The sequence below is a fragment of the Ranitomeya imitator genome, chromosome 5 (genome assembly GCF_032444005.1).
Source record: "Ranitomeya imitator isolate aRanImi1 chromosome 5, aRanImi1.pri, whole genome shotgun sequence".
In the NCBI taxonomy this organism is placed as follows: domain Eukaryota; kingdom Metazoa; phylum Chordata; class Amphibia; order Anura; family Dendrobatidae; genus Ranitomeya; species Ranitomeya imitator.
The window spans coordinates 460112529-460130524 of NC_091286.1; the positions used below are offsets into that span (position 1 = coordinate 460112529).

At 45.8% G+C, this 17996-nt stretch overlaps 1 protein-coding gene across 1 annotated transcript in view; it reads left to right on the forward strand.

Moving 5' to 3' along the window:
* The window catches only part of KCNMB3 (potassium calcium-activated channel subfamily M regulatory beta subunit 3), a 57691-nt gene that overhangs the window by 10164 nt on the left and 29531 nt on the right, over positions 1 to 17996 (forward strand). The gene's annotated exons all lie outside the window — the stretch shown is intronic.

Here is a 17996-nt window from a genome sequence, read left to right on the forward strand (position 1 = left end):
GTGATTTAATTCCAGCTATATTATTTAGACAGGGAAAGATAGAATCCAGCTCACCTGCATGCATTGAAGAACCAGAGCAAAGGAAGCATCTGTGCCTTGGACTTGGATGATTGCAAAGAAAGAAAAATCCAGCTCCAAGGAAATACAACACTCTTCTGGATTGGTTTATTGGTTTGAATAGAAACACTTCAGTCAATGCAATTAAAATGCCATGTTAGTAGATAAAACAATTAATTTCAGGTAGTAAAACCCCTAAGGGGTTTCCACTCGAGCAAAAGTTCATTTTAATCAATTGATATTGGAATAATAATAATTTCCAGAATTGGATGCATTTAAATTAAATGTTCCTGTGCTGAGATGATCTGTGCTCTGTGTAGCAGAAATGTTCACTTGCTAGGAGCGCCAACCACAGGATGGCCGCTCATAGCTATCCAGCAATGACAATCACAGGGGTCTCCTGCAGACCCTGGGTTGTCATGCCAACCCATCAGGTACCGGCGGTCATTTCACACGGGTGCCCGATAGGCGTGGTTTGCAATGCGCTTCCGGGGGTGCATGTTAAATGTTGCAGTCAGAGATTTAGAGTGACATTTAACATGTTAACAGCCACAGGTGGATCGCGATTCACCAAGCGGTTGTTAGGGGCACATGTCAGCTGATCAGATGAGCTGTCATGTGCCGGAAAAGGTGTGACCTTAGCGCTGAAGTCTGCACCAAACAGGGGGAGGTGCCCTATTACAGGCACTGAACGTCATTGGGTGTTAAGGGGTTAATCACGTTACCATACAGTAGGAAGGGTTGTAACATATATAGGGCAGAATCCTGTTTTGACATTTGATGCCTAATTAACAATCAGATAAACCCCTTCACATGCAAAGAAAACAAAACCTATGAGAATACTGATAAGAACAGGTGACATATAATGTTAAAATATACAAAATATATGATGCACATACAAAAATAGATAAATATACAAAACAAAATACAAAAATGCATCATATATACAAAATTGTGCGATAATTGTACAAAAAATAAAACATAAAAATGCATTATATATACAATATACAGGATATATGCAAAATGTCGGGTATATAGTGTATTGTATTTTACATTTTATGATATTATTGCTGTTGCAGTAGCATATACAGTACAGACCAAAAATTTGGACACACCTCATTTAAAGATTTTTCTGTATTTTCATGACTATGAAAATTGTAAATTCACACTGAAGGCATCAAAACTATGAATTAACTAACACATGTGGAATTATATACTTAACAAAAAAGTGTGAAACAACTGAAATTATTTCTTATAATTTAGGTTCTTCAAAGTAGCCACCTTTTGCTTTGATGACTGCTTTGCACACTCTTGGCATTCTCTTGATGAGCTTCAAGAAGTAGTCACCGGGAATGGTCTTCCAACAATCTTGAAGGAGTTCCCAGAGATGCTTAGCACTTGTTGGCCCTTTTTCCTTCACTCTGCGGTCCAGGTCACCCCAAACCATCTCGATTGGGTTCAGATTTGGTAATTATGGAGGTCAGGTCATCTGGCGTAGCACCCCATCACTCTCCTTCTTGGTCAAATAGCCCTAACACAGCCTGGAGGTGTGTTTGGGGTCATTGTCCTGTTGAAAAATAAATGATGGTCCAACTAAACAAAAATCCACTTTGTGGACAGTGCACTGCTTTATAAAATCTGGTGTGATTAAAGCTTGCTGTTTACACAGGACTAATCTCTGGAGATGTAGTTGACCCTCACTGTCCTATCTGACCTTCTCTCACTTGTGCTGTAAAAATCTGGTCTGGAAATACTCCACAACTCATAAAAAAGTTCTCACTTTGTGGTTGTGGCTAATTTAGAATAGCCTCAATTCTATTTATCTGAGGTTTCATCATTATTCTTGCTATTATGTACCCAAGGAACATGCTTTCTCATGCTTCAGTTTTTCAACTCTGCTGCTTTGTGCTAATAAAGTACTGTGTTGTTTTGGTAAATTTATGTTAATCATCACAAAATAATGTCATCCAGATATACAGACCCTTTCTTACTGGTGAGAAGCAATATGAGAACTATGTCAAATAATGTTGCCATAGCCTCATGCAACAAGGTAGGCAGCCATATTGAAGTACATAGGAAGTGCAGTTTTCTTTTTGACATTATTAACTGTTCAGTGATTTTCACATAAGTCAAATTCAAGTATGCGTCATATTTCAATAACTCATTCAGCTTTTGGAGGTCATTGGAGTAGAATAGTGAGTAGTGATGAGCGAACGTGCTTGGATAAGGTGATATCCTAGCATGCTCTTGTGCTAACCGAGTGTCTTCAGCGTGCTCAAATACTATGTTTGAGTTGCTACACCTACATGTCTTGCTGCTGTGCGACAGCCCCCAAAGAAGCAGGGATAGCCTAATAAACAGGGAATCCCCTCATGTATTGTGGCTGTCGAACAGCTGCAGCGACCTGAACATAATATTCGAGCACGCCGAAGATACCATATTACCACACAAGCATGGCAGGATAACACCTTATCACTAATAGCAAGTCATCTGAATTTGGAAGCAACACAATAAGACTGGACCATTCACTTTTAGATGGGTCTATAACTTGGATCCGAGTTTTCTGCAAAACTTCAGGGGAGATTTTTAGTGAACATAAACCTGATTTTTTAAATCTGGTGACTGTGAATTCACATGGAATATTTCGCATATACCTACATTCAGGAGCTGACAGAGTCTCTCTGTCTTTCTACAATTTAAGAAGCAAGATAAGTGAAAGCAGTCAGAGGGGAGCGCAGAGGAATCGACCCAGGGAAGGGGAGATAAAAAGGGAGTTGTCAGCACCACCGCAGCTCCAGCTGAAAACCTCCAAAGGAGGATAAGAGTGTGTGTCAAACAGAAATCAGTCCCAGGAGCGCTGAAGGAAACTCAGACAACATATGTCGTTTACCACAACGCGTTTCGATGGTAAATACCGTCTTCTTTAGGTGGGAGTTCCACAATTTAAAACGTTCCTATAGATTTATCATTAAATCTCTTCCTAACATCCAGCAGATAATTGGGGGGCCGGGTTCTGAGACCCAATTGATGATTCAAAACACCACTCTGCAGCTCTTCGCTTAGAAGACAAAAGCGCTCAGGGATCAGATAGATGTCCAGATTGAGCGCAGGTCTCTCAAAACAAACTCAGAGCCTATATGGGCTTAATGGACTGTAATTCATGATAGGAGTCTAACAGAGAGCCCATAAATTGACCTTAAAATATGGCCATCTGAACCTGGCTTAACAGAAAGTCTATGAGCGTGCATACAGAGTGGAGTGTAGAGCCATAAGCTTTCTATGGAGTCTACCCATGCAGGAGCTCAATTCTTATACCAGCAGTGCAACATACTCAGACCTCCTTCACACATTCGTGTTTCCAATATGTGTGATATTGTTTTTTTCACTGATACCACATGTACCTGCAGCGCCCCAGAGTCCTGGTCGTTGCAGTAATGTTGCTCCACTCACAGTCATTACTTGTGGGGGGCTATCTATCATTTGGGGATTTTCTCTGAGGCAAGATAGTTTTCTTGTTTCTATCTTTAGGGGTAGTTAGTTCTCAGGCTGTGACGAGGTGCCTAGGGAGTGACAGGAGCATCCCACGGCTACTTCTAGTGTTGTGTTGAGCTTAGGGACTGCGGTCAGTACAGGTAGCACCTCCTTCAGAGCTCGTCCCATGTTGCTCCTTAACCACCAGGTCATAACATTGCACCTTCTTAAAGGTGCTCTCTACTGGTTTTACAAAGAAAGAAGACTTTGCGAAGAAACTGTTCCTGATAACGACGTGAAAGTTTCTATGGTCTTAGAGTTTATGACAGACTTGTTGATTATTCGCACTGCCTCAGAAAAGACGGATTTTTCCTCTTTAATGGAATGTTTACTTGTTGCATTTTGATAATGTTGCCTTAAATAGTTAAATAGCAATAATGTTTACATAGCAGATAATATGTAGCTAGAAAGTCAGTAAGTGAACCCGTAGGGGTTAGTGAGTCCTCCTGAAAACCATAGAGAGATGGTTGATAGATCTCATGCTGTGAACCTAGAAGAAGAGATGCAGTAGGCCCAGACAAGTAGCTAGGCGGTCCTGCATATGTGAAGTCAAAGAAGTAAAGAAAAGGTTAAATTTGTACCATAGTGTTTTATAGTAAGCCTATGTCTGATTGCACTAAAGGAGTTCACCTGACCAGGTATCACAGTCACACACTACACTTCACACATGTATTAGGCCACTCCTCACACTTGGGTAAAACTGGGGGGTTGGATAGGAAAGTCAGTCAGAAAGCAGCCTGGGAGAGTTCCAGGGAGGACCTGTCAGGGGTGGGATCCTGGCAGGGACCTAGCAGAAAGGACAGATCGTTACAGAGCCGCGCCTGCACTACCTTGCGGCGGTATCTTAAGGAAGGACACGAAGTGAAGTACATTGTGGAGAAGGGAGAAACGAGTTCACAGCAAAGAGGTGATAGAACCATTAGGAGTCGTGCCTCGAGATCGGCAACATCCTACTGAGGCACGTAGCCGGTAGCTGGAACGCCGAGGAAGTAACAGACTTCAAGCATTACTTCAAACAGCAGCAGGACAGTTAATTATAGGTTGGCTGTCTCACCTAAATCACCTACGCAGACATAGGAGGCAATCGTGGGAGAGGGGCATCTCTAGGGTCCCAGAATAACTCCAGGCCTACCTGTCATACGGGTGCATCCTAGCCATATCATCTGGGGGACGGAGAGAGAAAGAACAAATACGACAGTTGTGAGGACTATCCCGTGGTGCTCAGCAGGGAAGGACTACAACACACAGGCGCTAGTAGGTAGACACTGATTTCCACCTGCAAAGGGAACTCTGGATGTGCCTTCGGACCGGCCGGTCTCAGCCAGCCCTGTTAGCAGTGCTCTGGATTGCGGATCCCGAAGTCTTCAGTAAAAAGGTAAAGAGACTGCAACCCTGCGTCCTCATTATTAACCGCGCCTCACATCATCACCACCTACACTACTGGGAAGCCCTGGGGAAGCGCTTCACCTGTGGGAAGGTATACCATCTAGCTGCCATAACATCACCCCAGTGGACCCCCAGGCAGCGTCAGTCACTCTGACCGAATACCACAGGTGGCGACACGAACACTTGACAAACTTTCATCACCTTTCATTGGGCGCCCCTTAGCAGGGTCACGGACCGGGTCTGGCCACCGTGACAACCCCTGGACCGAGACAGAGAGGACCGGTACTGAGTACCCCGCGGCCCTGCGTCTGGGGGCGCTCCATACCCATCATACTATGGTGCACATATCCATGTCTTTACACGGACAGTGTGTTCATGCAAATCACATTGTGAGGCAGTGAGGGGAATTATACGCGAGGGACGGTATGTATCCCCCAGGATGCACATAGAAGCGTATTGATGCTGCTGTGGTTGCAGTGCAGAATAAAAGTGTGGACTTGGTCAAGCTATTTGGCCAAGGCAGATTTAAGAAAACCCAGCATGGGCTTTTATTTTTAAAGTGAACTACAGAAAGATAGTGGTGCGGTTCACTCCCTCCAGCCAACTCTTACAAGTGGCCCATGGCAACAGTTCCCATTTAAAACTCTGCAGCAAAGGGTTGGATGTATCAGTGTTGGTTTTCAAGCTGCAGAGTAGGTGGCTCTGCAACATCTGTCTTGTGTGTGAAGTCAACACAGAGTCGAGGGAAGCAAACGTCTGGAGCCCTCTCAGCATGACACGGTGGTGCAGTTGTAAACAGCAACCGGTCTTGGATACAGACTATTGACGCCCCGGCTGTGATCCTGAGGATACCGTTTACTTTTCATTTGTGAGTTTTGGACAATAAAGACATTTGCATTGAACTTTACTGGGTCACTGCCTCATTGCCACACTACAATATGGTGAAGAATGCGGACATGAACTGAGGAGGCATACCCCAACGCCAGCTGCATGTCTGTCATTAGGCCTGCCACACTGTAACCCAGGCCTGAGGACAAGATGGAGGAAATCCTGGGGCAGTTGGTCCTCACAACAACAGACAAATAACCTGTTGCTGCAGCAAATTGCGATCCTGAGTGATGCACCTCCATCACCGGCCCCGAAACGTCCTGAGGCCAGGGACAAGGTCTGTTCCGCTTTGAGGAAGCTGAGTCCAGGAGATGACATGGAAGCTTTCCTCATCATCTATGAGTGCACCACGGAGCAGGTGAACCTGCCAACTTCCCAGTGAGCCAAAGTGGTGGCTCTGTTCCTGAGGGATGACCCGCTAAAGGCATACCTCAGTCAGGAGGACGCCCGGGACTATGCAAAGCTAAAAGGTGAGATCCTTGCCTGACTGGTGGTTAATACCTATGTGGAGCCCAATGGGAGTTTTCATGGACTTTTGTGGAGGCCCAGCCCACTCGGTCTCAGTTTTATGATTTACTGCAGCTAGTGAAAAGTGGCTCCAACCTGAGACCTTGACTCCAGCCCAGATGGTTTAGAGGGTGGTGGTCGACCGGCTGGTGACAGCTCTGCCAGCATCCATACAGAGTTGGGTGGGGCAAGGGGACCTGGGCACTCTAGACCCAGTGGCTGAACTGATTGAGCCATACATACCCACTCAGGACTTTATACGAGACTCTGCCCCATTGCGTCTGTCATGCCAGACACTGCACGGCCAGGAGTTGGGAAAAGGGTCACTTTCCCTTGCTGGGGACAATCAGCCCCGAGTTCATACTGAGGGGGTACCCCGGAGTAATAATGGCAGGAGACCAGTTTCCCCCAAAATGATCTCAAAGACTAACGGTGCCTCCACTATCAGGTGCTGGCGATGCCAAGGGTCTAAACATGCGGCTGCCAAATGTCCCCTGATGGCTGAACCTATGGACTGTAGGTGTATGTGCAGAGTCTCGATGTACGCTCAGTCAGTCTGCTCCGAATCTACATTCACTGCATGCAGCGAACCGCAACTGTGCCAGGTATGCATCAACGGGTACTAAACAGAGGCTCTCTTGGACTCAGGGAGCACCGTGTACTCTGGTGCATGGGTCACTAGTTGCCGGGGACAAACCCAATGGTTGGAAAGTGGGGACCTCCGAGAATACCCAACAGCAGAGGTTGTTTTTTCCACTCTGTGTGGAGAGATGAAACATGTGGTGGGAGTGGTGAAGACCATTCCTTATGGGGTTGTTTTGGGAAGAGGCTTGCCTCTGTTTTGGTCCCTGTGGGAGAGCAGAGCTAACCCTCCCAGGGTAAATGTCATTCCGGGCCCGAAACACAAAGATCCCGAGTCACAGATACCTGTCGTAGGGGTTGCCAACCTAGGGACAGAGTGTAACCCCAATAGGTTTACCCTAGAGGTATTGGCAGGAGAGGTCAAGGAGACACCGTCGATCTCCGAGCTGGAAGTGTTCCCTGGTATGTTTGGGACTGCTCGGCTCCAGTATCCCACTCTGGCCCGGGCACAAGGAAGGGTGGTAGAAATAAATGGGGTGCCACAGCAACCGGGTGCAGAAGCATTTTTTTCCCACATGGCGGTTCACCAGGATTTGTTATATAGGGTAGATCAAATCCGGGATAAAGTGGTGGAACAGCTGGTGGTGCCCCAGTCGTGCCGTCGGGCAGTGCTAGAGATGGCACACATAGACATGCTGCGAGGACACTTAGGGATAAAGAAAACTCAAGAGTGTACAGTATACTGCAGCGGCTCTTTTGGCCCGGGATTTATGCCAAGGTGCAGAGGTATTGTGAGTCATGTCCCGAGTGTCAACTTACCACACCCACTGCAAATTTCCAGAGTCCATTGGTGCCTCTACCCATTATAGAGGTACCATTTTAGTGAATTGCAATGAATCTGGTGGGGCCTAAAGTGAAATCCGCACGTGGCCATCAACATATTCTGGTCATAGTGGACTAGGCCACCCGTTACCTAGAGGCGATACCACTTTGTCATCATACCTTGGCAAAACTTATCGCCCACAAGCTGTTTGCAATGTTTTGTTGCCTTGGGCTACCAAAGGAAATCCTTACAGATCAGGGGACTCCTTTTATGTCCAAGGTGACAAGGGAGTTATGTTAGCTGCTCTGGATTAAACAGCTGCACGCGTTGGTGTACCACCCACAGACCGACTGGTTGGTGGAAAGATTTAATCAGACTCTTAAATCTATACTGAGAAAAGTGGTCTCCAAGGACGGTAGGGATTGGGACATCTTACTGCCCTAATTGATGTTTGCTGTCCGCGAGGTACCACAGGTTTCCCTGAGATTCTCCCCCTTTGAGCTATTGTACTGTAGGCATCCTAGGGGGGTTGCTGGACGTAGCCAAGGAAATGTGGGAACAGGAGTCAACTCCTCATCGGAGTGTAATCAAGCACGTGGCAAGTATGCAGGACCAGATTGCGGCAGTCATGGCCATAGTAAAAGAGCATCTAATGAATGCCAAGGCAGCGCAGAGCCGCATGTATAATAAAAGAGCCACAGTCAGGTCCTTTAAAGAAGGGGATAAGGTGTTAATGCTAGTGCCCACAGCAGAGAGTACACTCATGGCCACGTGGCGAGGGCCATATGAGATACGGGAAAAGGTGAGGGGAAGTGAATTACAGAGTGTACCAGCCCAGAAAGAGAAATCCAGAACAACAGTATCATGTGAACCTGCTAAAAGTCTGGAAAGATGGGGGATGTTTGGTTACGGAGGCGACTCCGGGTCGTACCATCAGAGAACCCTCTGTCACCAGCCAAGGACGTGGCCGGGGGTGAGGTTAAGATAAATGATGCTGTGACAAAACAGCAGCGATGGGAGGCTTAGGTGTTGGTGCAACAGAATATGGATGCAATAGTAATAATCTTTATTTATATAGCGCCAACATATTCTGCAGCGCTTTACAGTTTAACAGCTTCAAACACAACAGTCATAAGTAACAATGTTAACAATACAATAATTAAAGCAACACAAGATGACCCTGCTCGTGAGAGCTTACAATCTACAATGAGGTGGGTTAATACAAAGTACAGGTGTGTATTTACAATGATGTATTTACAATGATGGTCCAGCCATCTTCAGGGAGAGGGGGATTGATGGATGTAGTGAATGGGCTACACACAAACAAAATAAGTGATTAGGGAACATGATATGCCGCTCTGAACAAATGTGTTTTGAGGGAGCGCCTAAAACTATGCAAATTGTGGATGGTCCTAATTTCTTGGGGTAGAGCATTCCAGAGGATTGGCGCAGCACGGGAGAAGTTTTGTAGTCGGGTATGGGAGGTACGGATTAGTGGAGAGGTTAGTCGAAAGTCATTTGCAGAGTGCAGAGGTCGGTTAGGCCGATAGACAGAAATGAGGAAGGAGATGTAAGGGGGTGCTGCACTGTGAAGAGCTTTGTGGGTGAGAACAAGTACTTTGAATTGTATCCTGTAATGAATGGGCAGCCAGTGTAATGACTGGCGAAGAGCGGACGTGTTTGAGTAACGATTAGCTAGATAGACAACCCTGGCTGCTGCATTAAGGATAGACTGGAGAGGGGAAAGTCGAGTGAGGGGGAGGCCAATTAATAGAGCGTTGCAGTAGTCCAGGCGGGAGTGGATCAGGGCGACAGTGAGGGTTTTTATTGTTTCTATAGTGAGAAAAGGGCAGATTCTAGAGATGTTCTTTAGGTGTAAGCAGCATAAGCGGGCAAGAGATTGCATATGGGATGTGAAGGAGAGATCGGAGTCAAACATAACACACAGACAGCTGCCGGGGTGTTATTATGGTGCCACCCACAGAGAGGGAAACGTCAGGTTTTGGGAGGTTAGTAGATGGTGGGAGCAGAAGAAGTTCAGTTTTGGAGAGGTTGAGTTTCAGATAGAGAGCGGACATGATGTCAGAGACTGCGGACAGACAGTCAGTGGTATTTGTAGTACAGCAGGAGTAAGGCCATGGGATGACGTATATAGTTGTGTGTTGTTGGCATAAAGATGGTACTGAAAGCCAAATCTGCTGATGGTCTGTCCAATTGGGGCCGTGTAGAGGGAGAAGAGAAGGGGGCCAATGACTGAGCCCTGGGGTACCCCGACAGTGAGAGGAAGAGGAGATGAAGTGGAGCCAGAGAACAGAACACTGAAGTAGCAGTCAGAAAGATAGGAGGAGAACCAGGAGAGAGCAGTGTCCTTAATGCCAAGTGACTGGAGCCTAGAGTGTCGAAAGCTGCAGAAAGATCGAGAAGAATGAGCAGAGAGTGGTCACCGATACATTTTGTTGTCAGAAGGTCGTTGGTCACTTTGATGAGTGCAGTTTTTGTCGAGTGTAGGGGGCGGAAGCCGGACTGTGAAGGGTCTAGGAGGGAGTGAATGGAGAGGTAACGGGTAAGGCGGGAGTAGACTAGGTGCTCCAAGAGTTTAGAGATGAAGGGGAGATTGGAGACCGGTCTGTAGTTGTTTGTGCAGGATGGGTCGAGGGTGGGTTTCTTTAGTAACGGAGTAATGATAAAGTGTTTGAAGGAGGAAGGGAAAATGCCTGAGGAGAATGAGAGATTAAAGATTGTAGTTAGGTGAGTAGTGACGACTGGAGAGACTGGAGGAGATGAGAGGGAATGGGGTCGGTAGAGCATGTAGTCGGACGAGAAGAAGAGAGGAGCCTGGAGACTTCTTCTTCTGTGATGGGATCAAATGCGGAGAGTGAGCCAGGGGAGAAGCAGGGAGGGATGGGAGTCACTAAACTTGGTGTCTGGGAGCGGATTTCCTGACAGATATTGTCTATTTTCTCTATAAAGTGGGAGGTCAGGTCATCAGCACAGATGTCTGTGATAGGGGCTTGAGCTTTTGGCCTGAGGAGGGAGTGAAAGGTGTCAAAAAGTTTCTTGGGGTTGCTGGATAGTTAGGAGATCAGAGTGGTGAAGTAGGTCTGTTTGGCGATGTGAAGGGCAGAGTTATAGGTTTTTAACATAAATTTGAAGTGTATGAAGTTTTCTGGTGTGCGAGTTTTCCTCCATAAGCATTCAGCACTCTAGAGCATCGCTGGAGAAATCGAGTTTGTGATGTGAGCCAGGGCTGTTTTCCTCTGTGTTTGGAGGTTCTGAGGGTGAGGGGAGCTACTTGGTCTAGGGTGCTAGAGTGTCATTGTAGTGATATACCGCCAGATCAGGACAGGAAAAAGAGGAGATTGGGGACAGTGATGAGTGTAAGGAGTCTGAAAGTGTATGAGTGTTAATGGCTTGTAGATTTTTGACTGAATGGTAGGTAGGAGGGTGCTGGGGTGAGCGAGGATTTGTGAGCATGTAGGAGAGAATGTTGTAGTCAGAGAGGGGAAGCGGTGAGTTATTTAGGTAGGAGATTGAACACAACTGGGCAGAGACCAGGTCAAGGGTGTTACCGTCCTTGTGTGTCTCAGAGGTTGAGAGCTGAGAGAGGCCGAGCGAGGTGGTTAGTGATAGAAGCTGGGATGCAGATGTAGAAGTGGGGTTGTTTATAGGAATGTTGAAGTCTCCCAGGATAAGGGTCGGGAGTTCTGAGGACATGAAGTGCGGCAGCCAGGCAGAGAAATGGTCCAGGAAGTGGGTGGGTGAGCCTGGGGGCTGGTATATGACCGCTACTCTGAGGGAGAGGGGACGGAAGAGCCTGATGGTGTGGACCTCAAAAGAAGGGAATGAGAGTGATGGAGTTGGTGGGATGACCTGGAAGGTGTATTGTGGGGAGAGGAGTATGCCGACTCCACCACCAGGTCTGTTTGTGGGTCTCGGGGAATGGGAGAATTGTAGGCCACCATGGGAAATGGCAGCAGGGGAGACAGTGTCAGAATCCTGGATCCTGGTTTCAGTGAGGGGCAATAGATTTAGAGAGTTGTTCAGCAAGTAGTTGTGCAGGAAAGGAAGCTTGTTACATACAGACCGTGGATTCCAAAAGGCACAATTAAAAGAAGGAGATGAGGGAGTGCAAGTAATATTAATAAGGTTAGAATGGTTTTGATGTGAGGTAGGGTAGCAGTTGAGGTTGTGGGATGGTGGAGCAGGGTTGGGGGAGATGTCTCCCGAAATCAGTAGGAGTAGGAAGATAAAAAGATGTTTTTTGAATTGTAAGAAGTTTTTTGTGCAGAGTGTTTGGGCAAGATGGACTGAGGTTTTTGAGGAAGGTGAGAAGTGCATGGGAGCTGTACATGGGAGAGGGAAGTATAGAGGGGCTGATGTATATGAGTTGTGATGGAGGGGGGATGGGGCGGTGGATGTGGATTGCAAGGGAACATAGGAGGATAGGAATCAAGCACATGGATAGAGTGTGGGTTACCTGACTCCTGCCCTTACTAACTGCCATGGAATAAATGCAATAACTTGATGCTTAGCTAATGCGATGCATTCTCAGAACTGCCGGGTTGGACCTCAGTGACCCGGCATAACATTGTCATCGAGCCATGGGTAAGGGTACGCATAAGTCATCGTGGAATCCTGAATGACTTCCGAAAATTGAATGAGGTGTCAAAGTTTGACCTTTATCCAATGGCCCGGGTGGACGAGCTAATTGAGAGACTGAGGGAGACCCAGTACTTCACCACATTCAATCTTACCAAAGGCGACTGGCAGGTACCACTGACAGAATCAACAAAAGAAAAGACCACCTTTATAACGCCAGAGGGTCTCTATTACTATGCCACATGGCCTTTTGGATTACATGGGGCTCCAGCCACATTCCAGAGGCTGATGGACATAGTGTTAGAGCCTCATTAGAAGTACGCATCAGCATATTTAGATGATATTGTCATCTTTAGTACAGATTGGCATACCCACCTGTCCCAGGATTCTCTCAGAATCGCAGGTTAACGATGAACCCAAGAAAATGTGTGATAGGACTCACGGAAGCCCGGTACTTAGGATACGTGATTGGCCACTAGGTTATCAAATCCCAAATAAATAAGATTGAAGCCATTCAAAACTGGTCCAAGCCTTTAAGTACAAAACAGGTGAGGGCGTTCCTCGGCATCATTGAATACTATTGCCGGTTATACCCAATTTTGCTGGGAGATCGACACCCCTAACTGATCTGTTAAAGGGTAAGAAGTTGGTTATGGTCCGGTGGAACCCTCAAGCGGAGAAAGCATTCCAGTCTCTGAAGTCGGCGTTGTGTGGACAGCCGATCCTCACCAGCCCCAACTTCAGGAAAATCTTTATCGTTCCAACAGATGCCTCAGAGGTAGGCCTAGGAGCGGTATTGTTGCAAGAGGTGAACGGGGATGAACATCCAGTCACCTACTTGAGCAGGAAACTTACCCCAGCAGAGAAAAATGATAGCATAGTAGAGAAGGAGTGCTTGACGATTAAGTGGACCTTGGAGTCCCTACGCTACTATTTGCTCGGGCGTCAATTTTGTTTGGTAATGGTCCATTCAACCCTCCTCTGGATGAGCCATGCAAAGGAGAGAAATGCTCAGGTCACTAGATGGTTCCTGTCCCTAAAATATTTTAGTTTTTCAGTGGAACATTGGGCGGGGAAGTCGCAGGGAAATGAGGATGTCGGTGGCAAGGATGGTATGCAACAAGGACCTGCCATGACATCACGGTCATGTGACCGTGACATCATCACAGGTCCTGCGTCCAACCCTGGGTCCGGAAGCTGCCGCGTGCACCGCACACAGGCGACAGGACTACAAGGGCTCCCTCGGAAGGTGAGTATATGTTTATTTTTTATTTTAACTCTTTTTTAACCTGTTACGTACGTGTCTGGGCAATATTCTACGTGACTGGGCAGTATACTACGTGGCTGTGTTGTATACTACGTGGCTCTGTGCTGTATACTACGTCGCTGTGCAAAATACTACGTCGCTTGGCAATATACTACGTGGTTGGGCAATATACTACGTGGCTGGGCAATATACTACGTGGCTCTGTGCTGTATACTACGTGACTGGGCAATATACTACGTGACTGGGCAATATACTACGTGACTGGGCAATATACTACGTGGCTGGGCAATATACTATGTGACTGGGCAATATACTACGTAGCTGGGCAATATACTACGTGACTGGGCAATATACTATGTGACTGGGCAATATACTATGTGGCTGGGCAATATACTACGTGGCTGGGCAATATGCTACGTAGCTGGGCAATATACTACGTAGCTGGGCAATATACTACGTGGCTGGGCAATATACTATGTGGCTGGGCAATATACTACGTGGCTGGGCAATATACTACGTGACTGGGCAATATACTACGTAGCTGGGCAATATACTACGTGACTGGGCAATATACTACGTAGCTGGGCAATATACTACGTAGCTGGGCAATATACTACGTGGCTGGGCAATATGCTACGTAGCTGGGCAATATACTACGTGACATACTGATAGGGAATTTAGATTGTGAGCCCCATCAGGGACAGTGATGATAATGTGTGCAAAATGTAAAGCGCTGCGGAATATGTTAGCGCTATATAAAAATAAAGATTATTATTATTATACTACGTTACTGGGCAATATACTACATGACTGGGCAATATACTACGTGGCTGGGCAATATACTACGTGGCTGGGCAATATACTACGTGGTTGGGCAATATACTACGTGACTGGGCAATATACTACGTGGTTGGGCAATATACTACGTGGGCTGTGCAATATACTACGTGGACATGCATATTCTAGAATACCTGATGCGTTAGAATCGGGCCACCATCTAGTTATAAGAATAATAGGCCTCAGTTACCACAACTGTCTACAAGGAAAACTGTTGCTCATAGCAACCAATCACAGCTCAGCTTCTTATAAACAGCTCTGGTGAAATTAAAGATGCTTAGTGATTGGTTGCTATATGGAGTGGGTGTGGCTGATACACACACACATACACACACACACATACACACACACATACACACACATGCTTTTTCCCCATTATGTAAATAGGAGCAAATTTGTTTGGTGAATTGGAACGCCCGGGGTTAAAATTTCGCCTCACAACTTAGCCTATGACGCTCTCGGGGTCCAGACGTGTGACTGTGCAAAATTTTGTGGCTGTAGCTGCGACGGTGCAGATACCAATCCCGGACACACACACAATCACACACACAATCACACACACAATCACACACACAATCACACACACACACGCTCACACACACACACACACACACACACACATTCGGCTTTATATATTAGATGGATGCCATCAGTGTACAATCCATGTGGTGTACGTGTTTAACATTACAAAGTATAGGAGAAGCTTTGTGATTTGTTTCTTTATCTATCTGTGAAAAACATTAATGATGACACTGAGGCCGGGATCACACATGCGAGAAATACGTCCGAGTCTCGCATGGTAATCCCCGGCATTCCCGCCGTCACTCAGGAGCGGAGCGTGCGGCTCCATGTATTGCTATGCGGCCGACGCTCTGCTCCTGAGTGACGGCGGCAATGTCAGGTATTACCATGCGAGACTTGGACGTATTTCTCGCATGTGTGATCCCGGCCTGATGGTAAAAATGGAGACACAGATGAAACTCTGATGGAAAACACTGATGACACTGGTACTGTTTTTTCACGTATGCGCTTTATGTGAAGGAGGCCTTAAAAAATGTTTTTTTCAGTGATCTGGGAAAGTCCCAGGACACAGACTCCCACTGATCTGTTCCAAATGTAAAGGACCAGACATGAAGTGATAGGTAATCGTTATTCAAAAGGTTATTGTCATTATGCAAGAATTCTTTTTCAACTTGTAGCAGAACCAGCACTTGTTAAATTAAAAATTATTAATTTAGTTGATCCGCTCTGTACTCTACTTTGATCATCGTACGATTGCTAAAAGTGTTACTTTAACATAAGTGCAATATGCTCATCAATTACACTCCATTAAACGTGGCCTCCCATTGAAAGCTGTGACATAAAAGCTCCATGTGGATGACTAAGAATTTGTGTTACAGACTATAAACATCAAATGAAATAACAGTTACAGGTCCAATGTATTTCAGCATACCCAAAGTGTGAGGAGGCGGACCAGCTGCAATGTTCCCCCCTGAAGATATCAATGCTACTGTCATATAGAATATGTAGGATGTGAATAATGTTTTGTGCCTGATATGATTTCTTGTGGTAACAAGTGTTAATTTCCGTTTGGGCTCCAGTACTAATGGTCACAAGATTTCACTGTCTTCCTTTTCACTCCTGTACAGAAGGAGGTGAAAGGTTAAGCTTTGCCCAGCAACAAGAGAACAGAGACAGGTGTATGATAGTTAACCCGAAGTACTGCCGATAGTGGGAAGGAGTTCTGTGGAATTCTGGGAAAATGGAATACATGTTAATCAGTCAAAAAAGAGGAAGTGAAGGAAGAAAGATAGGTTTTCTGGTGACAGAACTCCAAGGCTCATGAGGAAAAGGATCCAGTTACAGAGGCGGCAGGACGACACAGGCACGTAGGGAACCCTGCAAGAGAAAGGCTTAGAAGCCCGGGAAGAGTACTGTCCATTGAGAAGGGGACCTTAGGACGAGGTAGCGCCCTGCTGTGGATATTGAAGGTACTGTCCAGCAAGACAGGGACCTTGGGACAAGGTAGCGCCCTGCTGTGGGTACTGAAACAGAGAGCACGTTACTACTAGTGGTCCCTGGGACTGATATAAACCAGGGCCCAGGGTATCAGGGCATAGTGACACCGCATGTCCCTACTCCTATGAAAAATGCAGGCATTTCAGATCTCTCCTCATTCCTGTCCCGTACCTACGATACGATACGATACGATACACTTTATTGATCCCGTGGGAAATTATGGTATCACAGCAGCATAACTTAAATCATAAAAGAATTTCATAGTTGACATGACAGTGGAGTACCTACTGCCAGAAACAAAGATCAGAATGTAACTCTGAGAACGGAGCCGATGTAATGTGTGGAAAATGATGAAGAATGCATAACCTGTGACTCCCTGTTCACCAGTTTGATTGTGCATAAAAATAACAACTTTTACAACAGCAGGTTTGGCTTCTTGACTGAAAGGGTTAAATGGGACAGTTCTGCACTCAGTGCATTAAGAGTGACGAAGCCGTGCCACTTGACCATGGCTACCACCCTGTGACCTGTTGCAAATGTCTTAATCTTTCAAGAGGACACTAAAGTGTACATACATAGTTTTCAACAATTTACACAATTCCTTGGTGAGCCTGGACATGGTGGGATTTCTTCAAGAATGTGAAACAGCTCATATGTGTTAGAAAATGTATTTTTTTCCCCAGAGACTATAATATAATAGTAAGTGGTATAATCTAATTCCATAACGATATGCTGATGTCTTGTAGAAGACTTTACTGAGAGGCTGACATGATGCAATCCAGATTTTATTTTTATTAATCTGTGTATGGGCAAGAGAACTGGAGAACTAAGGTATGGAAAAGAACTCTTAGCTGATGTTCAGGACAGGACTCACACACTACGGCTGTGCTTCAGCAATTTACCTCTGGCTGGAAAAATCTTTTAAACACCTAATACAGAAAAACAATGTACTGCAAGTGTGAGCTCTAATTGTGTTTCTCAATTAATGTAATTACCGTTTTTGCTAATTAAAACAGCATGGACCAGCTGTGGTCCGAGCTGTCTATTATGTATCTATCAGAAGTATTACCAGTCCGTCCTTTAGCTTGAAGCTGATTCTAGTTTTTTGGGGATAACAAGCAAGCACACATGAAAGATGTTGTCCATTCTTAGGCTACGAGCCGGCAGGCATGTGACTGCAGACTTGTGAGTCTTCACATCGTGTGCACTCCGCACTGTGAGGAATCTCTGGTGTCGGGAGCGTTGAGAGTGAATGTCCGTGTTAGCAAAATTGTAGCATGCTCTATATTCTTCCCAGTATTGGATGAGAATCACCTATGCAAGTCTATGGGTGAGAAAGAAAATCAGATCCCATAAGGATCATCTTTGTAACATCTGATTTTTATGGTTACATTGCGGTTTTTAACCTAGGAAACTGTATTTGATTGTGTACACTTCAAATGTTGATATATAAAAACGAATGCCAGAGCGATGTCACATGGGCATGAAAACAGAAAAAAT